Raw genomic sequence first — 11,378 nt, 5'->3', positions numbered from 1 at the left:
TCAAAAATAGGGTAGGCGGGAATTATTATCTTATGGTGAATAACCAAGAAGTCTCAAGCGTCGTTTTGCCCAACATTGCACTCACCGATGTTACTAACCCCAACAGATTCATCTACGATTTGAATGCTCCCGAACCTACCATGCCTACACAAGCAAACCCGCCCCTAGACGAGTTTGATGAAATGGAGCAAGGTGATCAAGGTCCTGAACAACATTCGGTCCCACTCAATCCTTCTGATAATGTAGCTGGTCCATCCTCCCGACGTCGTCGAAGAAGAAGGCATGCAACAAATGATGACATCATGGATGCCATTGAACATCAAGCCCAACGGCTTGATGCCATGCATGCGCAGAATAACGAAGTAATGCAACTGATGCGCCAGATGCAATAACAACAACAAGAGAGGAATGCAATAACCGACCAGAGGTTCACTGACTTGCTTAACAGGTTTGATGACTTGGAAGTACGTGCACGATCACCGGGTCCGAGAACAAGAGGACGCAGGCAGAATTGAGTTTTAGTACCAAATTTTTTCCTTTTTTCGTTTTTTTTGAAATATTGGGGACAATGTTTCATTTAAGTGTAGGGGGGAAAACTTTGTTTCAGTTATGTTTATTTCCCTTTCAAGTATGTTATTTCCCTTTCAACATTTCCCTTTCAAGTATGTTATTTCCCTTTCAATAATAAATTATTTTTTTCTTAAGTCAAGTCCCTAGTGTGAAAAATTTTATTATCTATTCTCCTCAATTTTCTTGAGCCATAACAAAATTCAACACACTCAATAATTATAAAGGTTGCTTATTTTATAAAACTTGAGTGAAATTAAGACAAAATTATTACCGCCCCAAACACTCTAAAATCCTCAACATGTTAGATCAGCTTAAGTACCTATTATACCAACTCCTTGAACTTTTAGTTTTATAGTAACCCCGAGTAGTTTATACGAGAAGTCGGCACCATCTTAATAGCAAACTATGTGGAGAGCCGATGAATACAAGTGAATGATTCCCAAAACAACATATTAAAAATCAGGAAATGCACTAATTAAGTTAGGTGATCCTTACCCGATCATTTAATCCAAAGGTTGCGAACCCTACAAAAACATAGTATGAACGATCCATTGTGAGTTGGTTCAGCGGTTTCTGGTGCTGAACTTGGTAGGGAGGATTACGGTCCGATCCCCCGCAATTTGCAATAGACTAAATAAAGAAGTTATCCAACTTATGTACCAGAACTTCTAACTAAAAGGGGATCAGAATCGCTAACCGGTTACTCCACTATGTGCGCGAAAAGATAAAGGGCTTAATGTGATTTCGCTCGAATGAAAACGGGTGAAATAAGAGTAAAAGCACTAGGCTGAGCTATAATAGCATGACTCGAACTGGTTTGCATAAGGTGGGGTTATCTGGTGTTGTGACGGTAGTTTTTGATGTTAAGATTAAACTCAGGTTATTTCTAACGAGATTTACTTGCAACCTATTACGAATTGATGTGTGTTTGGAAATTTCATCTGGCTAATATTTTAAATCGATTTCTACATTGTATCTTGCTTGAGGACAAGCAAAAGTCTAACTGTGGGGGAGTTTGATAACATGAAACTATATCACATTTTTAGACTTGATTTAATTAAATTATATCGTTATTTGATTCAATTTATTTTATATTATTCGATATTACTCGGTATTTTCGTATTATTTATTTCAGGTATCATTATTTAAAGCACATGTGAAAAAGAAAGAAAAGGGGTGCAAAAAGAAGATTTTCTAGGAAAAGCAGCAAGCTGAAGCACCAAAGCCCAGCCCACGTTTGGAACAAAGAAAATGGCTGTGACGACCGCCACAAGCACGTGCCGAGCGTCACGTCCCAAAACCTAGTGTTACGACCGTAACACATAGTGTGACGGACGTCACACATCTCACTCCTATATTTTGGCCTTTACGTGCGTAACGGAACGAACGCTTTCCCCTAAATTTTCTCATGCACGCTTTGAACCACACGGAAGACCCATTCAAGAAAACGGTTATTTGGAGAGGTGAATATAAATAGACCTCACAAAAGCCAATTGAAGCTCTCTCTTCTCCGTACAATTTTTCCAGCATTCTAATTTTCAAGCAATTTATTTTCTTTTCTTTTCTAGTTTAATTTCAAAAGCATACAATTTATTTTCTCACGATAGTTTCTACACCGGAAATTATTGTGTAATTTTTACTGGATCTAACCTTACGTCAGATCATAGTATTTTATTTCCTTGTTTTTACTTTCCTATCTGATCGAGAATTGTGAAGAACAAATCCAACCGGCTTGTGGTGGAGTGTTCGAGCATCGAAGCTAGGAGATAAAATCCAGATTTCTAGTATTTTTCCAGGTTCATTAATTAATTGATTTATTGTTTTAATTTACATATGCTTTGTTCCTCCGTTTATATATATTGTTTGTTTGATATGGCCGTATTTATGCATGATTATTGTTTATGCATGTTTAGCATGTCCGGCAAATTAATTTAGATATCGGTATGTAAAGTAAGCGGAATAAAGGAATCAAAATTGAGTTGGTTTAAATTTATTTCAAAATATGGTCACTCTTTTTCTGGTCTCAATTTACAAAGTTAATACCAAGGTTTTTGTACGAGAGTAAAAGACATAAAGAAGTTAAAATCAATAGAACGACGGTTTGAGTTTTTAACTGGACAGTGTAAATTGAACATTAACTTTAAATCAGGACGAAAGCAATTTTTAAGGTTAATTAAATTCTAATCATTTTCAAAAATTATTTTTAAAAGTTAAATGTGAGGACGAGAGTTAAGCATTTAAGTTTAATCATATAATCTAAGTCAACAGAGCGAGAGTTTGAGACGAGGGTGTTTAAACGGTTAGTATTTTCTCAAAAGGAGTTTCCATAGATTCTATTATTTTCAAAAGTGATTTTAGATTTAACGAAATAGTGAGAGCGTACGTTAAAATATAAAGTCATGGTCTAATTCAACAGAGCGAGAGTTTGAGGAAAAGACTTTTAATTAATAGTGTCTACTGAAAAGACTTATTTTAAAATTAAGAAAAAGACCAACGAAGATTTGATTCCTTAATTACGACGAACTACATACTGATATCCATATTATTTGATATTTTATCTAGATCCAAATTTAGTTTTATTTTTCCCCCTAATCATTAAAGTATCATCCGCCTTAGCTTTACGCAGTAACCCTAGAAAAATGGTAGATCGATTCATTAAGTCCCTGTGGGATCGATATCTTTTAAAACTACGCGATTAGACTATGCACTTGCAGTTAGTACCACCGTTAGACTCATGAAGTTGCGATCAGGGATCGTGAGGTAGAGAGGACTATTTTGATGTCTGAATTTCAGGTTTGAGCTTCGCCGCTACCGACGATGAACTCCGACGCGGTGGTGGCTTGGCTCGCCGACCAGGATTATGGAGGGAACATTTGAAAGAGGGATATGTGGTATGGCACGTAAGGGAGACTTTGGATCTCTTGTGTTGGATCAGCTTGGGCCTAGGCCCATAGAATTCGCATTCTGCACCTGGTTTTCCATTCCTCCACCCCCCTGTCTGGGCTTAACATTGAACTTCAGGCCCATTCTGATCAGTTTGATTTAATTTTTGCTAATTGGACTTAGTTTTTGCTAATGGAATTAATTGTTGGTAATTAGAATGTTACTTGGATTTATCTCTTGGATTAATTTTGCTAATTAGAATTAATAATTAGGAAAATTGTTACAATTTAATTAGGATAATGGTTTAATATAATTGACTTGGTATTTGTTTTAGAATTTAATTTTGTTAATTATTTTGGAATTAATTATTGATAATTATTTAGAATTTAAATTTTGTTAAATATTCTTTTATTATTTCTTTTGATTTTATCTTAACATTTAACAATTAACCTCTAACTTCTAATTCTTTAATTTTCGCATCTCACTTTTAAATTCCACATCTAACCTCTAACTTTTAATTTCCGCTTCTAACATTTTAAATTTTGTCATTTACTTCACTCGCTTTATTTTGGTTTATATTCCATATCAGATTGTACATATCCACTTCATCTTAAAAATGACTAAAAATGGCAAAGACTTAAAAAATACAAAAAAATAAGATAATTCCCTTAGCATGGAAAGGACTTTGGACAAAGGACTTAGAGACTTCTCATTAGGACCCTAGCATTTGGCCTTGGACTTGAATGACTGACCTATGCAACTTGGAGTTTTCGAGGACTTGTAATCTTTTATTACAAGAATGGAATACATTCATGGCACTACCCGAGGGAGACTTGATTTGTATATTCATTATCCAACTGTTAGTTTAGGACACAATTGCACACACACAACTTTCTCTTGGGCTACCTGACAATGAGACCTTTTATTTTTGCACTCCCCTGTACTTTACGTGTACCCCTCTCCCCATTCTGATATATGCTTTTACTTGCTTTCTTTTATTGCTTTATAGCTACTCCTTAGGCATTAGGAACTCTCACCTTTTCATCATCAATAATCAAACCCTTGATCCAATGTCAAGCGGTCTTTTCTTAAAACAAAAACACTAATCAAACCCTTGATCCAACGTCAAGCGGTATTTTTCCAAATCAAATTCAAGAACATAATAAATGGCGATTAGGATCGTACGTCACGAGCCTTAAGCGATAAAGAAGGGATGAGACTGAAGCTTTCCTACACTCATTCTGAATGCTTCGAACACAAGACATTTGGCTTGGTAGTTTGAGGTATTCACCTTTATCCATAGACTTTAGTGCAATCCAAAATCAATAACACTTTCTCAAAACCTAAAAACAATTCAACTCATTCAAACCTTTTGTTTGAGCCTTAGGGAAACACATTCGAAAACCCTTCTTCAAGGTAATAAAATCAACCAAACAGACAAACACTTTTAAACCCACGAACTACGAAAGCTCTGATTTCTCACTTCAACAAGTAGGCATACGTAGGCACGAGGATCCATTCCTTGGCAAGCACACTAATTTAAAATCTACCTCCACTCCGCAAACCTTTGGCAAGCAAACATTCGATAAACAACACACATGTAAGCGCAAACATCCTAGATGGTTCCCATGGAGTACCATGGATGTGAGGGGTGCTAATACTTTCCCCTTGCATAACCGACTTCCGAACCTGTTTGTGGTTGCGATGACCATTCTTTGGGGTTTTCTCAATATTTTCCCTTTCCTTTGGAATAAATAAAAACCGATTGCGACTCTTTATTTTTCGCGTAGCAACAACATATACATATACACTCATGTAACTTCATTATTGCATCATTACACCCGATGATTCATTCTTGCGATTTGATCCTCTGTCAAGGTGGTACTTTATCCTCATACAAATTTGGTGTGTCTGTCTTCCATCAATTGTAGAGCGTCATCCCCCTAAGCAGAAAGACTTTAACTTTTCTCCTTTCCCCACTGAGTTATTTCCTCGTGGATGATTATCATTTCAGCTTCCTCCCTGGTTGATTATCTGGATGGAACCACTCCCCTTGAGTTATATCCTCATTGGGTTGAGTCTTGATTGACCGTTTCTTCCTAGATCTTACCTAGATAGATATTTCTGGTCACCCAAGAGTCTATTACCTAGTAACTGGTAATATTCTTCTTGGATTGTAGTTTGTTACTTCTTGCCTAATACCCGGCAAAAGTAACCCCCCCTTTTTTCCCCAGCGGATTCGTTTTCATGTCTCCCTAAGAAGTATATCCTTAATATGTTCATCCTAACCGATGACAGATATTTTCTTCCCCTGCTTTGAGTTTATCCTTGATATGATCACTTTAATCGGTGACGGATATTCTGTTTTTGGTATTCTACCTAGTAAAAAGGTAGTTGTAATCCCTATTTGTTTCCCAGAGAGTTAATCCTTGATATGTTCATCCTAACCTGTCGCATCGCGCGAAAAACCGGCGGAAAAAGAAGAACAACAGAGCCGCCACCGTGCGTTATTTATCCCAAAAGAGGGAAAGGAAACGCTCAGAGTAAACCTGGAAAGAACATGGTCTTGCGACCAAAGAGGATGAGTTCGGGAGTCGGTTATGCGAAGGGAAGGTATTAGCACCCCTACGCATCCGTAGTACTCTACGGGATCCACGCACACTAGAAAGGAAAATTGGTTGCTAAACACTGCTCAAATATTCACACACACTGGCTGAAAGAGACACAAGAAACTGACTGAAACTGACTCGGCAGGATGTCGCATCCTGGGCCTACTTAGTCTATCAGGCATAGACATCAGAGTCGAAGTAGTTCGGACTGGGGAAACGACACATGCTCGCTAGGATATCGCATCCTATGCATACGTATCTTCTCGGACGAGAGAAGAATCAGAGCATTCGTAGCTCGGCTGACATACACACAAACAAACAAGACACAGGCAAACGTGGAGCCCGACTGCCAATCACTGGACTTATGCCAGCATCCGAACCTAAAACACATGCAAAGAGGCAAACATGGAGCCTGAATGCCAATCACTGGACTTACATCAGCATCCGAACCTAAACACACGCACACTGGAACCCAAATGCCACTCGATGGACTTACATCAGCTTCCAAGCACACAACAACACAACAAGTTGATAGGGAGTCGGGGACTCGAGCCTATAACTGTCAAGCACACACTCAAACAAACAAACAACAAATTGCTAAGGAGTCAGGCACTCGAGCCTAGCAACTGTCAGACAACTCACACAAAAAAGAAAAAAAAGGCGCCCGGAGAGATCAGCTCAATCTCCTGCCTACATACTTCATCTGGTGTGAAGATCAGGGCGATGTAGTTCCCCTACGGAGGGATAAAGGACTAGCCTAACCAGATAACAGAGGGAGACACAACTCTAGGGAGACTACGACTCGAGCCTAGATGTTGTCATGCAAAATCAACCCTAAGTTAAGGTTTCTAGCTAAATGGCACGAGGGCCAACCTATCCTAAGCATGGCTCACACAGGAAGCAAGCCACACACACTTAACTTGCACAGGAAGCAAGCCAAGCAAAACCCAACTTGCACAGGAAGCAAGTCTAAACTAATCCTAACTTGCACAGGAAGCAAGTCAAACAAACCTATCTTGCACAGGAAGCAAGTCAAACAATCCTAACTTGCACAGGAAGCAAGTCAAACTATCCTACAAGCACAGATAGCACACACTATACACAAGCAAGTGGCTCAAACAAGGGTTAGGTTTTAGTCAAGGGGTCATATCAACCTCGACAAACAAACCTCTGGAATGGGGTGAATGTGCTCTTAACCTTGCCATCGAGGGGCTAAGGTGAAGCAGATGAAAGGATGAAGTGAGGATGAGACCTCACAGCTCTTATCCCTGGCCTGGGAGAGCTCAAGACAAGAATGTGTGGGTTCAGAAAGTGGGAACCCTTCTACACATTTAAAACTGACTCAACTGTACAGTTGTACAAGATCTTGGGTTTGTATCTGCAATGCATCAACACAGTGGCGTGAGCAAAGCAGATGACACACTGAATAGTGGGGGATAGATTGCATATCCCTACCTTCCACCAATTGCCTCTTCACTTAGGAGGTCTTTGACTCTATGCAAGGACAAAAGTAAACAGTCACAAACATTGCCTCTTAAGGAGGACTTCAGACAGTTGCCTGGCCAAGTAACAGGCCAGGTCTTCCAGACTACATGAAGTAAAAGAGACATACCTCAATGCAAATTGCTTATAGAAGCAAAGCAAAGCAAAAAAGTTCACAAGGAACTAAGCAACTAAAGCACCTGAAACAGTCAAGCAGATGTTAGTATACAACTTCAAACAAAACAAACAGAAACAGACACCAACAGTTAATTGGAGGCACATGGATGTGCAAGGCACAAGGCTTAAGGCATGTGAGCCAAGCCACCTACAAAACAAGGAGGTTAGACAACAATATTCAAGCAAGCTCAGTCAAAAGAATTGGTCTCAATGGCCATTTGATGGTCAACCTGAAATCACAAACTCAAAGGTGAGTAACAGGACCACTAGGGCTAGCCTAGGGTCAAAAGTGAATGAGAAAGTCCAAACAGCAAGGGGTAAGTATCCAAAATCATGTTCAAACAATTAGGAAACAAAACCAATTGGGTTCACATTCATATCAATCATCATCATCATTTCATGAACCATTTAGGTCAAAACATGGCAAACAGAAGCTCATAGAAGTCAACAGCAAGACTTGCATCAAAAGCAATCTAAACATTTTCCAAAAATCATCAAATAAATCATGATCAAACCTAACACATAGCATGGTAAGCATGTCAAATTTCATCCCATTTGGGCAAGTGGAAGGCAGTCAATGAAAATCAGAAAGTCAAAGCCAATTTAAACATGCTCAAAGAAGTCAACCAAACATGCATCAATTTAGAAAAATCATAAGTCAGAAATGGTGTATGATAAATGAATGGGACTAAAGCCATGGCAAAGATGAGGATGTCTAGTTATCTCATGCAAAATTTCATGTCCATCCAATAAAGTATGAGAATTTCACAAATGAAATGGGAACATGTGTCACACAAAGTCAACATTTGACTAGGCAGGGAAGAAAAATCTCAAACAAATATAAAATAGTTCAATTAAATCCAGGAAAATTCACACGTAAACTAGACATACAAGAGTAGGCTCATGCAAAATTTCAATCCATTTGGAGGTCAAGAAGCATGGCAATGAAAATCATGAAGTTGGTCATCAATGGTGTGACACAAATTGTCACACCCTAATTCAAAAAATCATAACTCACAAACCACAAATGATAAATTCACAAACTCTACACCAAAATCACCATGAATGTGTCTAGTTTAAGCACAACAAATTTGGGAGCCATTGGATAAAGTATCATCATTTCACAATTGATTTGGCAAAGTGTACAAAAATTGGTCACATGTCACAACCCCTAGCAACATTTAAAAACCAACCATCCAAAAATTCTGGAAAAATGATGATAAAAAAGTAGAGATCATGATGAACACAACACAAAAAATCCCATCCAATTTGGACCAAAAATGAGCAAGTTATGAATTTTGGAAGATTGATGGATTAAATGAAAGAAAATGATGAAATTAAATGAATTAATATTGAGGAAATGGCATTTTGGTAATTTGGAGGCTCATTAAACGAAACACGGTCGTTTTGGGCTACAGAATAGAATGTTTCTATTGGCTGGCCTATGGAACAGTATCACACAACGTAGCAAACAGATTCTGGGCATGGCATTATGGATCTAGGGTTTCAAACTATGAACATCATGAGCATTCATCCTCTTCCAATCGAATTTTCCACACAAAAAATTCAGAAATACAAATTGAGCACCCAGACACAATCATCATGGCAATGCAAACAAGGATCCATCAATGATTCTCATTGAAACATCATACACCACACGAATCAAGCACAAGAAAATCTGAATACCAACTTTGCTCATGAACACATATTCTCAGAAATGAATAAATAGCACATCAATGGAAGCATTAAAGCATAGTGAAGACAAATCTATCATCAATTTTCATGGAAACATGCTGTGGAGGGAGAATCGATCAAAACAAACACATGGATACAAAACTTCATTCTCAGATTTCTCTTATCATAATTAATCATTTTCAATGGTTCAAGTTGCATTGGCCTCAGCATAACAGGATCTTCATTAAAGTGGCATAGTTTAGCAAAAGAGTAAATCGAAAAACTGACCAAAATGATGAGCAGTGAAGATTCAGCACCTTTTTGCTTGTGAGTGCTTGAGACAGATGAAGTTTATGCTTCCTTGAGTTGGATGGTGAGGTTCTGTTCCATGGATGCAATTGATGCTGCTGCTAGTTTCATTCTTGACAGAAAATATGATGGAAAAAGTCTGTTGTTGTTGTTTGGAGTTCTTGACAGTTTTTTTTGATAAATGCCAAGCAAGGTTTTTCTAGCATGAATGAATGTGTTCAGTTCTGTTGCATTGGTTTGTGTTTGTTGGTTATGTGTTTGATGACTATCTCAAGCCAGGCCAGGTCAGGTTCATTGTGTGTTTGGACATCTTTTGGACAGAAAATGCAAGTGAGGTTTTGAGTGAAAAATCAGAGGGCAAGTCTGGCCTGCTGTTGGTTTCATGGCAGGGTTACTTGGCTTTGTTCTCTTGGACAGGTTTAGGAAAGTGTGGCCAAGGATGTGTATGTGCATCAGTGAAGTTCCACTGGTTTTTTTGGTTAGCAGGTTTGGACTATTGGAAGTTAGAGATGCAATGCAAGTAGCAAGGTGTGTGCAGGTTTGAGAATCAACCTCAAAAAATGAAGTGCTGTTGTTGGTTTTATGACAGGGTTACAAGGCAAGGCTTGGTTTTGGTGCTTTTGTTTTTGACAGAAGAAAACAAGGTGAGGGCAAGGTCTATGTCATTTGGAAGCTTGGAAAGAAAAAATGGAGAAATGCAAAGCAAGGTGAGTTTTGGGAGGGTGTATGAGGTTGGTTATGTTTTTCTGTTAGGTTGGTTGCTGTTGCTATTTTTCATGACAGGAGATGGTGCTATTGTGTCTTGGACAGAAAAATGCAAATGGCAAGGCAAGGTTGGGTTTGGTGTTCTTATGTTGGACAGGGAATTTGAGATGCAAAGCCAATAGCTAGGTTAGTTTTTGAGAGAAGGTGTTGGTTTGTTGTGTTTGTACAGAAAAATAGCAAAATGAAGGCAAGGAGAAATCATGATTTTTCTGCTGCAGTGGCTTGTTCTTTTGTTATTTGATGACAGGAAAATGCAAATGGCAAGGTGGGATGCCTTTTTGAGAATGAATGAAGAGTGTTTGGTCTGTGGTCTTGTGCAGCCATTGTGCTTTTGACAGGGGAAATCCAATGCCAATAGCAGGGTTCCTTTTCTTTTTGATCTCAGCAGAATGAAAAATAAATGCCAATGTATCTTGTTTTCTTCATGGATGCTGTTGTCTTGCAATGTCTTGACAGCCTTAGTTTTGTTGTGTTGTATCTTGGATGCTTTTTGACAGCAAAAGAAATGCAAAGCAAAGGTTTTTTTGTTGGAAAAATGAGTGAAGGTCCTTTTTGGTATGCTGCTTTGACAGTCCTCTTGAAATGCACAGCAGGGTGAGGTTTTGAGAGAGTCAGTGGTCTGCTGCTATGTGTGTGTCCAAACAGAAAATGATGGCCAAAAATTCTGCTATGTGTGAGTGGTACAAGGCAAGGTTGCAAGAGGTATGGTTGTTCTTGGCAGAAAATTAGGAATGCCAGTAGGAGAGATTCAACATGAGTGAGTTGTATGCCATGCTGCTGCTAATGCTCTTGTCCTTGACAGCAAAATGGTGGATGAAAAATCTGCTATAGACAGTACAAATTATTGTTGGAAGTATGGTGAACACATGTACTTTTACCCAATTTTTAGCAACTAAGCATGGCCTTCTA

The sequence above is a fragment of the Lathyrus oleraceus genome, chromosome 6 (genome assembly GCF_024323335.1).
Source record: "Lathyrus oleraceus cultivar Zhongwan6 chromosome 6, CAAS_Psat_ZW6_1.0, whole genome shotgun sequence".
NCBI classification, from domain to species: Eukaryota; Viridiplantae; Streptophyta; class Magnoliopsida; order Fabales; family Fabaceae; genus Lathyrus; species Lathyrus oleraceus.
The sequence above is the reverse complement of the archived record's forward strand: the minus strand, read 5'-3'. Positions refer to the sequence as shown.